The 13,812-nt window shown below is 42.4% G+C and overlaps 1 protein-coding gene across 2 annotated transcripts in view; it reads left to right on the top strand.

Annotated features, from left to right (window-relative positions):
• LOC131682007 (diencephalon/mesencephalon homeobox protein 1) overlaps positions 1 to 13,812 on the top strand; it is a 166,812-nt gene that overhangs the window by 97,902 nt on the left and 55,098 nt on the right. The gene's annotated exons all lie outside the window — the stretch shown is intronic.

Genomic DNA, 13,812 nt, shown 5'->3' with positions numbered 1-13,812 from the left:
TACCTTGTAATCAAATAATAAGACACATTCCCGTTTATATAACGCTCTGCCCTCGTGCTTAAATGGCCGAGGGCGAAATACCATCTGATGTAATCATGGAAGTCCCTGATCCCCCTAATACTCGCATTGCTCCCCGTATAAAGCAGTACCCAGAAGGTTCCTCTGGGCCATGGGTGGTATATTTTCGGACCGGAGAGAAACCGGTTAATATATTAAAACTTTCTCGAGATCTGACTGCTAATTACCCGGCCGTAACTCACACACCTAGAAAAAATAGTGTAAATTTACGTCTCCTGACCATGACATATACGAGCATCAAAAATGACTTAGTTTTACGGTTGACTTTAATTTTACATGACGTTTAATTTCGTAAATCATGTAATTTTACTCCACATACAGCGTTTGTTCTGAATGGTAGGAAGTGCAATTTTATGTCATTGCGCATGTAAAGTATATGTTTCATGTAAAATTAAACGGAACACGGTAATGTTACGTCATTTCGTAAATTACGGTTTGTTGAATTGTGTCATGTTTGCAATTACGTCAACGATAAAATTCAGATTTTTTTGGTGTGCAGATAACACGTGTTCGGGCAAACAAGATACGTGTTCTAGTGAATGATCTCGGCCAGGCAAACGCGATTGCTTGCTGTGAGCGCTTTACGCGGGAATTTAAAGCGTACGTGCCTTGTGTGGCCTGTGAAATCGATGGGGTAGTGTCTGAACCGGGCCTGAAATGCGAAGAACTGTTGGAGCACGGGGTTGGCTGCTTTAAGGACCCCTCTCTTGAACAGATTAAGATCTTAGAATGCAAACAATTGTATACCGCAAACACCGAGGGAGGTAAGACTACCTACTCTCTATCAGGCTCGCTTCGGGTGACATTCGCCGGGTCCTCTCTTCCCAACTACATCCTCCTTGACAGGGTTCGCCTACCAGTTCGCCTGTTTGTACCGCGGGTCATGAGCTGCAGCAATTGCAAGCAGTTGGGCCACACAGCCACATATTGTGGAAATAAGAAACGATGCGGCAAATGCGAAGGAGAGCATGAGGATGACTCTTGCGACAAAGAAACTGAAAAGTGTATTTGCTGCGGGGGCCCTTCACATGCTCTTAAATCATGCCCTGCGTACAAGCAGCGCGGGGATAAAATTAAGCGCTCCCTTAAGGAACGCTCAAGGCGTTGTTATGCAGAAATGCTAAAGAATGCTTCGCCATCTGTCCTGTCCGAAAATCCCTATGCTGGTTTGGCTAACGTTGAGCAAGAATCTGACGACCCACGAGAGGGAACATCTTTGGTTAACCCAGGGGAATCCAGGAAGAGGAGAAATCCAGCCTCCCCTACATTGCCCCGTAAGGGTGCCAAGGTGTCGTCCACTCAGAGTGCGCCAACTACAATCATTAAATCCAACGGAAGTGATGCACAAAAACCGAAGCAATTTGCTCCAGGACTTGGAAATATTAATTCTAACAAGGAGTACCCACCACTTCCAGGGACACCAAAAACCCCAAGTGTCCCCTTTTTTCAAACAGATACTCAGTCCAGTAGCGGACTAATGAAATTTTCTGACATAGTGGACTTAATTTTCACAGCTTTCAATGTTACTGATCCTCTTAAAAGCCTTCTGATACGTTTTCTCCCTATAGTGCAAACATTTTTGAAGCAGTTGACTACTAAATGGCCCCTCCTTGCAGCGATCGTATCCTTCGATGGCTAAGTCATCGAACGAGGTCACCGATTCGATCACTGTTCTACAGTGGAACAGCAGAAGTATCCTCCCGAAAATCGATTCCTTTAAATTTTTACTAAATAGTTTAAAATGTGATGCTTTCGCATTATGTGAAACTTGGTTAACTTCCGATATAAATCTCAACTTCCACGACTTTAATATAATTCGTCTGGATCGAGAAAACCCCTATGGAGGAGTACTGTTGGGGATCAAAAAGTGCTATTCTTTCAACCGAACTAACATCCCTTCGACACCAGGCATTGAAATTGTCGCTTGTCAAGTTTTAATCAAAGGTAAAGATCTTTGCATTGCTTCCATCTACATTCCTCCTAGAGCCTCGGTAGGGCACCGAACGCTTTGTAATATCACGGAATCCTTACCGGCACCGCGGCTAGTTCTGGGATACTTTAACTCGCACGGTACGGTATGGGGCTGTCTTCAAGATGATAATAGATCAACATTAATCCAAGATCTTTGCGATAATTTCAACATGACCATCTTAAACACGGGAGAAATGACGCGGATTCCTACACCACCAGCACGCGCAAGCGCGTTGGATTTATCGCTTTGCTCGACATCGCTACAGTTAGATTGCATGTGGAAGGTGATCCCTGATCCCCACGGTAGCGATCATTTGCCTATCGTGATTTCAATTGCTAACGGTTCAAGACCATCGGAAACAATCAATGTCTCGTATGACCTCACACGGAACATTGATTGGAAGAGTTACGCGACCGCGATATCCGTTAAAATCGAATCCACTCAAGAACTTCCTCCGGAGGAAGAGTACAGGTTTTTGGCTGGCTTGATTCTCGACAGTGCGAATCAAGCTCAGACTAAACCAGTACCCAGCGCGAATACCCATGGACGGTCTCCCACCCTGTGGTGGGATAAAGAGTGCTCAGAGCTGTACGCGGAAAAGTCCACTGCATATAAGGCCTTCCGGGAAGACGGGTTACCCGCTAGCTATCAACAGTACGCGTCGTTAGAAAGGCGAATGAAGAGTCTAATGAAAGCCAAAAAACGCAGTTATTGGCGCCGGTTCGTCGACGGGTTAACGAGAGAAACAGCGATGAGCACTCTTTGGGGTACGGCTCGACGTATGCGTAACCATAATAGTACCAACGAGAACGTGGAATATTCAAACCGTTGGATATTCGCTTTCGCCAAGAAGATCTGTCCGGACTCTGTCCCGGTACAGAAAACGTACCGCGCCGCGCCTTCTCACGATACCGCGAACGAAACACCGTTTTCGATGGTGGAGTTCTCACTTGCTCTCTTATCGTGCAACAATAACGCCCCAGGGTTAGACAGAATCAAATTCAACTTGCTGAAGAATCTGCCTGACACTGCAAAAAGGCGCCTGTTGAATTTATTTAACAAGTTTCTTGAGGGTAACATTGTCCCTTATGAATGGAGGCAAGTGAAGGTCATCGCCATCCAAAAACCAGGAAAACCAGCCTCCGACCACAACTCGTATCGGCCGATTGCAATGCTGTCCTGTATTCGGAAGTTGTTCGAGAAAATGATCATGTTTCGCCTCGACAATTGGGTTGAAGCAAATGGCTTACTGTCAGATACACAATTTGGCTTCCGCAAAGGCAAAGGGACGAACGATTGCCTTGCGTTACTTTCTACAGAAATCCAAATGGCCTATGCTAACAAAGAGCAGATGGCATCAGTCTTCTTGGATATTAAGGGGGCTTTTGACTCAGTTTCTATCAACATTCTGTCAGAGAAGCTGCACCAGCATGGTCTTTCACCAATTTTAAATAACTTTTTGCTAAACCTGTTGTCTGAAAAGCACATGCACTTTTCGCATGGCGATTTAACAACATCGCGATTTAGCTACATGGGTCTTCCCCAGGGCTCATGTCTAAGTCCCCTGCTCTACAATTTTTACGTGAATGACATTGACGATTGTCTTGCCAATTCATGCACGCTAAGGCAACTTGCAGACGACGGGGTGGTCTCTGTTACAGGGCCCAAAGCTGCCGACTTGCAAGGACCATTACAAAATACCTTGGACAATTTGTCTGCTTGGGCTCTTCAGCTGGGTATTGAGTTCTCCACGGAGAAAACTGAGTTGGTTGTTTTTTCTAGGAAGCGTGAGCCGGCGCAACTCCAGCTTCTATTAATGGGTGCAACGATCAACCAGGTTTTCACATTTAAATATCTCGGGGTCTGGTTCGACTCTAAAGGTACCTGGGGATGTCACATTAGGTATCTGAAACAGAAATGCCAACAAAGGATCAATTTTCTCCGAACAATAACTGGAACATGGTGGGGTGCTCACCCAGGAGACCTGATCAGGTTGTACCAAACAACGATATTGTCGGTGATGGAGTACGGGTGTTTCTGTTTCCGCTCCGCTGCGAACATACACTTCATCAAACTGGAGAGAATCCAGTATCGTTGCTTGCGCATTGCCTTGGGTTGCATGCACTCGACCCATACGATGAGTCTCGAAGTGCTGGCGGGCGTTCTTCCGCTAAAAAATCGATTTTGGGAACTCTCATATCGATTGCTCATCCGATGCGACATTCTGAACCCGTTGGTGATTGAAAACTTCGAGAGGCTCGTCGAGCTTAATTCTCAAACCCGTTTTATGTCCTTGTACTTCGACTACATGGCACAGAGCATCAATCCTTCTTCGTACAATCCCAACCGTGTCCGTTTCCTAGATACTTCTGATTCTACTGTATTCTTCGACACATCCATGAAGGAAGAGATTCGTGGAATCCCGGACCATATACGCCCGCAGGTGATCCCCAATATATTTTATAATAAATTCCGAGAAGTCGACTGCGACAAAATGTTTTACACTGACGGATCAAATCTCGATGGGTCCACTGGCTTCGGTATCTTCAACAATACTATCACCGCTTCATTCAAGCTCAATGATCCCGCTTCAGTTTACGTCGCAGAGTTAGCTGCAATTCAGTACACCCTTGGGATCATCGACACTCTGCCCACAGATCACTACTTCATCGTTTCGGACAGCCTCAGCTCTATCGAGGCTCTTCGTGCGGTGAAGCCTAAAAAGCAATTACCGTATTTTCTGGGGAAGATACAGGAGTCCTTGTGTACGTTATCTGAAAAATCTTATCAGATTACCTTTGTTTGGGTCCCCTCTCATTGTTCTATCCCGGGCAATGAAAAGGCCGACTCATTAGCAAAGGTGGGCGCATTAAATGGTGACATATACGAAAGACCAATCTGCTTCAACGAATTTTTTAGTATTTGTCGTCAGAGGACGCTCAACAGTTGGCAAACCTCGTGGAGCAATGGGGAACTTGGACGATGGCTACATTCGATTATCCCAAAGGTATCAACGAAGCCTTGGTTCGGGGGGATGGATGTGGGTCGGGATTTTATTCGTGTAATGTCCCGACTTATGTCCAATCACTACACCATGGATGCGCATTTGCGGCGTATTGGGCTTGCGGAGAGTAGTCTGTGCGCTTGTGACGAGGGCTATCACGACATCGAACACGTTGTCTGGGTGTGCGCCGGGTATTGTGACGCCAGGTCTCAGTTAAAGGAATCCCTTCGGGCCCGAGGTAGACCACCCAATGTACCAGTCCGAGATATGCTGGCAACTCGTGATTTCCCCTATATGTCCCTTATTTATACCTTCATAAAAACGATAAATATCCCAATTTAGCCCCTCCTTTTATTTCTCGTTTTTAGAGTTTCCTCCTGCCTTGTGGAACCGATCAGCTCCAGAGTGCCACTATGTAACCGCCGTCGCCCTTACCACTACGCCTGCATAGAAGGAAACTGAAGCGAGAGCGACTCGAGGTCCGATGACTTTTGAAGGATTCCCCGCGGGTCCGAAGAATACCATCCGCCAATCCGGTACTCGACGACTTACTAGACTGAGGCGCAAATTTGTTTCGCTGATCCCCCTTCCACCCCCCCCCCCCCCCCCCGTTCGAGCGAAAGTTGCAAGTTTTGCTCTTCTTTCCCTGTCTCTCCCCTGTCCTTGATACAACTGCTGCTACATTGATGCGGAAATAAGCCACCCTCTGAATATCTTGACCAAGCATAAGTTTTAGTTAAAAAAAATTCAAATTAGTATTCTGTATTCCTAGTTTTAAGATAGCTATAATTTCTACTCTTTATTGAAACTCTTGTCCTCCATCTTGTAAATAGAATTGAATCCCTAGTTTTAAGATTTCTGTGAAATTTCTCATAAATATTTGTTCCCCCTTTTGTGTACTAAACTATATTGTTAGTTTTAAGATAACCGTAAAATATTTCGTAAAATACTATTACTCCCCCTCTTGTATATCAAAGTGAATCCCTTGTTTTAAATTTTTTCATAAAAAAATCTTTTGGCCCTTTTTTGTATATTGAATCTTATTTCTAGTCTTAAGATAGCTGTAAACTTTCTTTTCCTTTGTAAAAAAAAATATTTCAACATTGTAACCTCCTAGTTTTAAGATATCCAAAATGTAAAAACAAAAGCATTTGGCACCGCCAAGCTAACGCATTTGTGCCTATCAAATAAACGAAATGAATAAAAAAAAAATAAAAGGGACATATATCTGTATATTGATAGTTTTGAGGAAAGCGTATGCGAGGGACATATAGAGGAGATCTCGGCTTGCGTCACATCTCGAACCGGGACGTTGGGTGGTTTTCCTCGGGCCCGGAGGGTATCCATTAGCCGAGACCTGGCGAAACTGTACTCGGTGCACGCCCAGACAATGTGCTCGATATCGTGATTGCCGTCGCCACAAGCGCAGATACCACTATCCAATACGCTGGAGATGTGCAGTGCATCCACCGTGTAACGGTTTGCCATGAGTCGGGACATCATACGAATGAAGTCACGACCCACATCCATCCCCTTGAACCAAGGTATCGTCGATACCTTAGGGACTATGGAATGTAGCCATCTTCCTAGTTCACCATTGCTCCACGAAGTTTGCCAACTTTCGAGGGTTCTCTGATGAGAAATACTGAAAAAATCGTTGAAGCAAATTGGTCTTTCATAAACGTCTCCTTCTAGGACACCCACCTTAGCTCAACCAATATTTCAACAACTTGTGCTTAGGAGAAAACGCACGCGCCGCCCGACTAACAAACGACCTTGGTGGAATGCTGAGTTACGAAATCTTCGAAATCGTCTCAGGAAGGCTCGAAAACGATTTTTTAGAACAAAAGGCGAAACCGACAAAACGTCCGTGCGGGAATTGGAAGGCCAATTCGAGGTCGTGAATGCAACATACTTTTGCCCATATGTTTCCCGAATTGAATGCAGCATGAAGGACAACCCAAAGCAGTTTTGGTTTTACATGCGGAACAAAACGTACTCTGGTGGAATCCCGGAATGCGTCAACTATCCAGACAGGACATCAACGTCACTAGCGGAGGCAGCAAAACTATTCTCTTCTTTCTTTTAAAACGTGCTAAGTAATAACTCATCACCTTTGTCTGAATCGTACTTGAGTGATTTGCCAAGGTTCACTCTGAATTTGCCTGCAACATCATTCACCGAACATCAGGTACATATTAATCTTCGGGGGATTAACAGTTCCAAGCCCCGCGGTCCGACGGGCTACAACCATCGTTCATCAAGAATTGCTCTTCATCTTTGGCGCTACCAGCATCTCTATTATTCAATTGCTCTCTTGCTGAAAATGTTTTCCCCACAAAGTGGAAGGAAGCTTTGATAACTCCAATCCACAAAACAGGCAACGTACATGATGTCACCAATTATAGAGGAATTTCAATCTTAAGCTTCCTCCCTAAAATCTTCGAGAGTATGTTGTTAGATGTTATCTACCCCGCGTTAAAACACATCATCACTTTGGACCAGCATGGTTTTGTAAAAAAGCGCTCGACAACTACAAATCTGATGAGCTACGTGTCATCGTGGAACAACGACAACAGATCGATGCGGTGTACATCGACTTCTCGAAAGCTTTCGACCCTGTTCCTCATCAGCTTGCTGTGGAAAAGCTAAGGCGGACTGAAACTGCCGGACTGGCTGACTAATTGGATCTCCTCATACCTTGCGAACCGTAGCGCCTCGGTGCGACTTGGAACTACACTCTCGGATCCTTTCCACATTTCATCGAGCGTTCATCAAGGGAGTCATCTTGGACCTCTTCTATTTGTGCTCTTCGTGAAACACCTCTGCAGTGAATTAAAGTCTTCTAAAGTCATGTATGCTGATGATCTGAAAATTTACCGTGTGATAACAACTATGGTAGACTGTTGTGCATTGCAATTGGACGTCGATAGGATCATTGACTGGAGCGACAGAAACGGAATGAGTGTGAATATTCAAAAATGCAGCACAATCACTTTTACACGAGTACATACTCCAATTAAGTTCGAATACTAGATTTGTTCTGCTCCCGTAGAGCGAGGCGTAGCCGTCAAGGACCTTGGTGTCTAAAACACTATACATTACACTGGTATGCAGTATTCTAGAATATGACGTTTTTTATTTAGGCTCCGTATCACACCATACACATTAATCGTATTGAAAGGGTACAGAAGAACTTTATCAGGTTTGCACTTCGTCAGTTACCCTGGCAAAATCGTTTCCAGCTTCCTCCATATGAAGATCGCTGTATCCTCATCAATCTCCATACGCTGCAAAACAGACGGATCTTTCTGCAACGACTTTTCATTTTCGACCTTCCGACAGACAACATAGACTCTCCTGCGCTTCTAGCAAAATTTGACCTCAACGTTCCGGGAAGATCTTTCCGGAGAATTGATTTTTTCCGACGCTCAACACATCGCACGCAGTACGGCCAGAATAATCCTTTGGATGTTTGCTGTCAACGCTTCAACAGTGTCTATCATTTGTTTGATTTTCATATTAGTAAAGAATCGTTTAAATTAAAAATAGGCGTCTGTTGTCACGGTAAAGATGGACATGTCTATCTATACCAGGACACATGCTAGTGAACTCGGGTGATTCGTAGTTATGCTGCCTAAGCTCGACCCTCATTAGCAGAAGACAAAAATTAAGGCCGTACGATATTAAGCCTGTTCTAATGACCCTGCCACTTCTAGTTTTCCGATCTGTTTACTTCACATCCTTGCTCTCTCTTGAGAACTTTGGCTCTAATTTTCATAACTTTCCCTACCCAGTAATCTCTAGCTAACTGAATGTTGTTAAAATGTAAAAAAGAAAATGTGACTAACATAGTCGAAATAACAAATAGGTTTAAGTTAGCGTTTAGTCTAAGTCTGTGCGATGTAACTTTTTTTTAATCGAACACAATGCAAATGAAAGTAGTCCGCCTTCTCATTGCTCGGAATAGAGCAATGAGAAGGGACCCACACCAAGGTAATCTGGAAAGATTTGTCAGATAAATCACTCAGTAGTTCCCGTATTTTCCCCAAAAATACGAGGAGTGCTTTCCATGTGTCATCGAGCGAATAGCGTCAGGGGAATTGAGGCTATCCGAAACGATGAAGTAATGGTCTGCGGGTAACGCTTCAATAACACCAAGGGTATACTAAATAGCAGCTAGTTCTGCGGTATAAACTGTAGCAGGGTCACTGAGTTTGTAGACGGCGGTGAACTTTTAATTGAAAATACCGAAGCCAGTAGACTCTTCGAGGTTTGATCCGTCAGTAAAAAACATCTTAGAACAGTCGACTGCTCAGAATTTATTATAAAAATTTTTTGAAACCACTTGCGGGCGTATGTGGTCCGAAATTCCACAAATCTCGTCATTCATGGATGTGTCGAAGAAAACAGTAGACTCAGAAGTATTTATGAAATGCACACGGTTGGGATTGTAAGAAGAAGGATTAATATTCTGTGCCATGTAGTCAAAGTACAGGGACATGAAACGGGTCTGAGAATTGAGCTCGATAAGCCTTTCGAAATTTTCAATCAGCTCCGGGTTCAAGATATCGCATCGAATGAGCAATCGATATGAGAGTTGCCAAAGTTTGATGAAATGTATATTCGCAGCGGAGCGAAAGCCGAAGCATCCATAATCCCCTACCGACAGTATCGTTATTTGATACAACCTAATTAGGTCTCCTGGGTGGGCACTAGACTGCCTAGAAAATAAATAAATTTTTGAAAACTCACTCGGCCCACTCCTAAGTCGATTCCTAGTCCAACCAGGAGTACTTGCACCAAATTGGAAGCAAATCGGACAAGCCTAGCTACCAGACCAACGTACCTGAAGTTTGCATGGGATTTTTCGACTTAATTTATATGGAGAAAACTCACTAGCTCGAACTTTCACCACTAGGTGGCACTGTATGCATCGTATTATCACTGTAAGTGAATATAAGAAAAACAATTCAATTGTCTAGAACTTTGTCGAAGACTTCTAGTCAATCCGACTTTGTTAAAAGAAGTTATCAAGCTTTTAGGGAAGTGATGTCAGCGCAGTACATGGTTGTGTATCAGTACAAGTACTTCTGGTGGAACTAGGAATCGACTCAGGGGTGGGCCGATAGGAGTCATTTTTTTCTTGTCACTCTAGTGGGCACCCCACCATGTTCCGGTTAATGTACGAAGAAAGAAAGTTGATCCTTTGTTGACATTTCTGTTTGAGATACCTAATGTGGCATCCCCAAGTACCTTTCGAGTCGAACCAGTCCCCTAGATATTTTTCTGTGAAGACCTGAGCGATAGTTTGACCCATTAATAGAAGCTGTAGTTGTGCTGGTTCACGCTTCCTTGAAAATACAACTAGCTCAGTTTTCTCCGTGGAGAATTCGATACCCAGCTTTATAGCCCAAGCAGACAAATTGTCCAAGGTCCCGTAACAGAAACCACACCATCGCCTGCAAGTTGCCTTAACGTGCAGGAATTATGAAGACATTCATCAATGTTGTTGACATAGAAATTGTACAACAGGGGGCTTACACATGAGCCCCGGGAAAGGCCCATGTAAGTAAATCGTAATGTCGATAAATCACCATGCGAAAAATGTATGTGCTTTTCCGACAACAAGTTTTGTAAAAAGTTGTTTAAAGTCGCTGAAAGACCATGCTGGTGCAGCTTCTCTGAAAGCATGTTGATAGAAATTGAATCAAAAGCCACCTTAATATCTAGGAACACTGTTGCTATCGGCTCTTTGCTACACGGTAAAAAATTGTCACGTCTAATTCAAATGATGTTGCACTTGAATCAGTTTATCATGTATCACTAACAATTGAAGTGATTTGGCATTGATTTTCTAAGGATTAATAACTCGTATCAGAATGACCTGGTCTTAGAAAGCTATTTAACAGAAATTATCTTTAAATTGAAATGAATATCCGTTGAATTCGCACCACTGTACTAATCTATTGAATTTGAGTGGTTCCATTATTAATAACAAGTGTCAAAAGTGTCAACACACTAATGTCTTCAATTGACTGCAAACGTATGCACGGAAATAGGAGCAAAAATGGAAAACTTGCAAGTAATGTAGTACGTGAGTATTGTATGTTTTACTTGTGGTTAAGTTATTATGTAATTATTTGTTCGCAGGTAATCCATAATGGGATTTACCGTAAGGAATACGTATATAGTTAATTGCAAGATCTATTAGAAGCAATGTGCAACACATTTCAAATGGAAGTGATTTACTGTTGATTTCGTAGTGCTCTGAAATGATCTATTCCAACGGATTGACACATCGCATTGATATGTTGGGCAAGTAGTGCGAAATCAACTGCAAATCACTTTCCATCAACGTGAGGATTTTTCACCGTGTAGCATAGGTTATTTGAATTTCGGCTGAGAGTAACGCAAGACAATCGTTCGCCCCTTTGCCCTTGCGAAAGTCAATTGTGTATCTGGTAGTAAGCCATTTGCATCGACCCAAATGTCGAGGCAGGATAGGATCATTTTCTCGAACAACTTCCAGATACAGAATAGCATTACGATCGGCCGATACAAATTGTGGTCGGAGGCTGGTTTTCCTGGTTTTTAGATGGTGATAACCTTCACTTGTCTCCAATCGTGTGGGACAATGTTAGCCTCAAGAAACTTATTAAATAAGTTCAACGAGTTGAATTGATTCTGTCTGGTCCTGGAGGTTTTCTGTTACATGATAAGAGAGCAAGTGTGGACTCCACCATCAAAAAAGGTGTTTCATTCGCTTTATCGTGAGGGGACGCGGTGCGGTAGATCTTCTGTGTCGGGGCGGAATCTGGACAAACCTTCTTGGCGAAATCGAATATCAAACGGTTTGAAACTTCCACGCTCTCATTAGTGCTGTGTCGGTGTCGCATACGCCGGGCAGTTCCCCAAAGAGTGCTCATCGATGTTTCTCTCGTTAATCCGTCGACAAACCGGCGCCAATAACCGCGTTTCTTGGCTTTCATCAAACTGTTCATTCGCTTGTCTAACGTCGCGTACTGTCGAAAACTAGCGGGTTTCTCGGCGTTCCGGAAGGTCTTATACGCGGCGGCCTTCTCCGCGTACACATCTGAGCACTCTTTGCCTCACCACGGATTGGAAGGACGTTTTTGTATGTTCGCGTCGGATACTGGCTTAATCTGAACTTGATTCTAGTTGTCGAGAATCAAGCTCAGATCTATATAACCTGGACTGGTGCGTCTCACACGACGCAGCAGTCCAGGTTATATAGATTGCTATTGTTCAATCCTCACTGTGCGAACAAAAGGCTGAGGAATGCGGTTTAGCGGCTAACACACGCACACAAGAAGAAAAAAGTCCGAAACCTCGAAGAGGCAGAGAATGCGCAAGATAACCATGAACGCGGATAATCACTATTCTTTGTCACTATACATTGCGCGGACAGGAAACCAAACACTTTTGTCTCAATCGAGCGCTCGAAAACGAAATCGAAAAAAAACATACTTATTGATTTTTGTAACACAATCCCTTTGGACACTCGAACACCAACATGTGGAACTGCAACATAGACAACATTTTGACAAAACCATGATTTTCCTATGTTACATTTGAGTTTACCCTTAATATGTCCGTCTTATTCCCAGTTCCCCTAATTGTTGTGCTTGAAAGTTATACACGCAGAAAAATCAGGCGCTTTTGAAAAAAAAAGTTTAGTTGAATTTCAAATTGACGAATGTTTGGTTTCAACTAAATTTGAGTTGTTCTCTCGTTTGGTTAATACTAAAGATACTTTTTTGTTTCTTCGAACCTGTTTGTTAGGTTACACTTATCATGATTTTGTTGGTAGTTGTTTCAAACGAAATATTTGTTGAAACTATTGAAAAGTCAAAAAATGAATTTGTTAGTAATTTCAAGAAACAGTATTGATTAAATCAAACCTGAATCTTGTTTGTCACTATATCAAACGGAAAATTTGTTGGAAAATTTGTTGGAAAATTAAAATCAAAATTTGTTTACTCTTACTGATTTTTTTTCTGCGTGTATTTCTAATATACGTCATCTACATCTCAGAAACTCGATAACATAGGGGAACATGGAAAGACTTGACCAAGCGCAGAATACTATTATTGGCTATGACGTATTCAATTAGGTTCTTTAAAAATTTTAAAACTAATTTTATGCTTGTTTCGAACCCTTAAGGTAGTTTGGAATGAAAAATCCTTTCCTTATAGAAAATATTCCGTAATTAATTTTTTTCAGTTCAATGATATAATGTTTAATCAAACTTTGTATGGACATATCTACTCGACCAATAATTATTTTTAAAATACTTGTATTACATCTTATTCCTTCTGAAGTAGTGAAATGCTTTTCCATTAATCGGAATATTGGAATATTGGTGTTTACCCAATTTTTCCTCCTTAGGGTGAAATATAGCATAATATTGGAATAGTTATTACTGAAATTTGCACGACATTGAACGTAAGAACTAATATTGGGGAGATTTTATGAAGACACTTGAGCAAGTGGCAATAAGCTGAAGAAAGATAAAAAATTTCTGATATTTACTATGCTGTGGTACCTACTGTTAATATTAATCTCGTCACACAAAAATTCCACCTAAAACATCAGTGTATATCTTTTAGTATTAGTAATCAAAGTTAGCAGTAATATGACTAATTTAGTAACGTATGAACATGCAGTGTAAGCAGTACAGATAATCGTTAAAAGGAAAACAGCATTTAAAAAATCTAAATTTATGAAACGCAAC

This window comes from Topomyia yanbarensis, chromosome 2 (genome assembly GCF_030247195.1).
Source record: "Topomyia yanbarensis strain Yona2022 chromosome 2, ASM3024719v1, whole genome shotgun sequence".
NCBI classification, from domain to species: Eukaryota; Metazoa; Arthropoda; class Insecta; order Diptera; family Culicidae; genus Topomyia; species Topomyia yanbarensis.
Note: the sequence above shows the minus strand (reverse complement) of the source record. Positions and strands in the feature narration are given on the sequence as shown.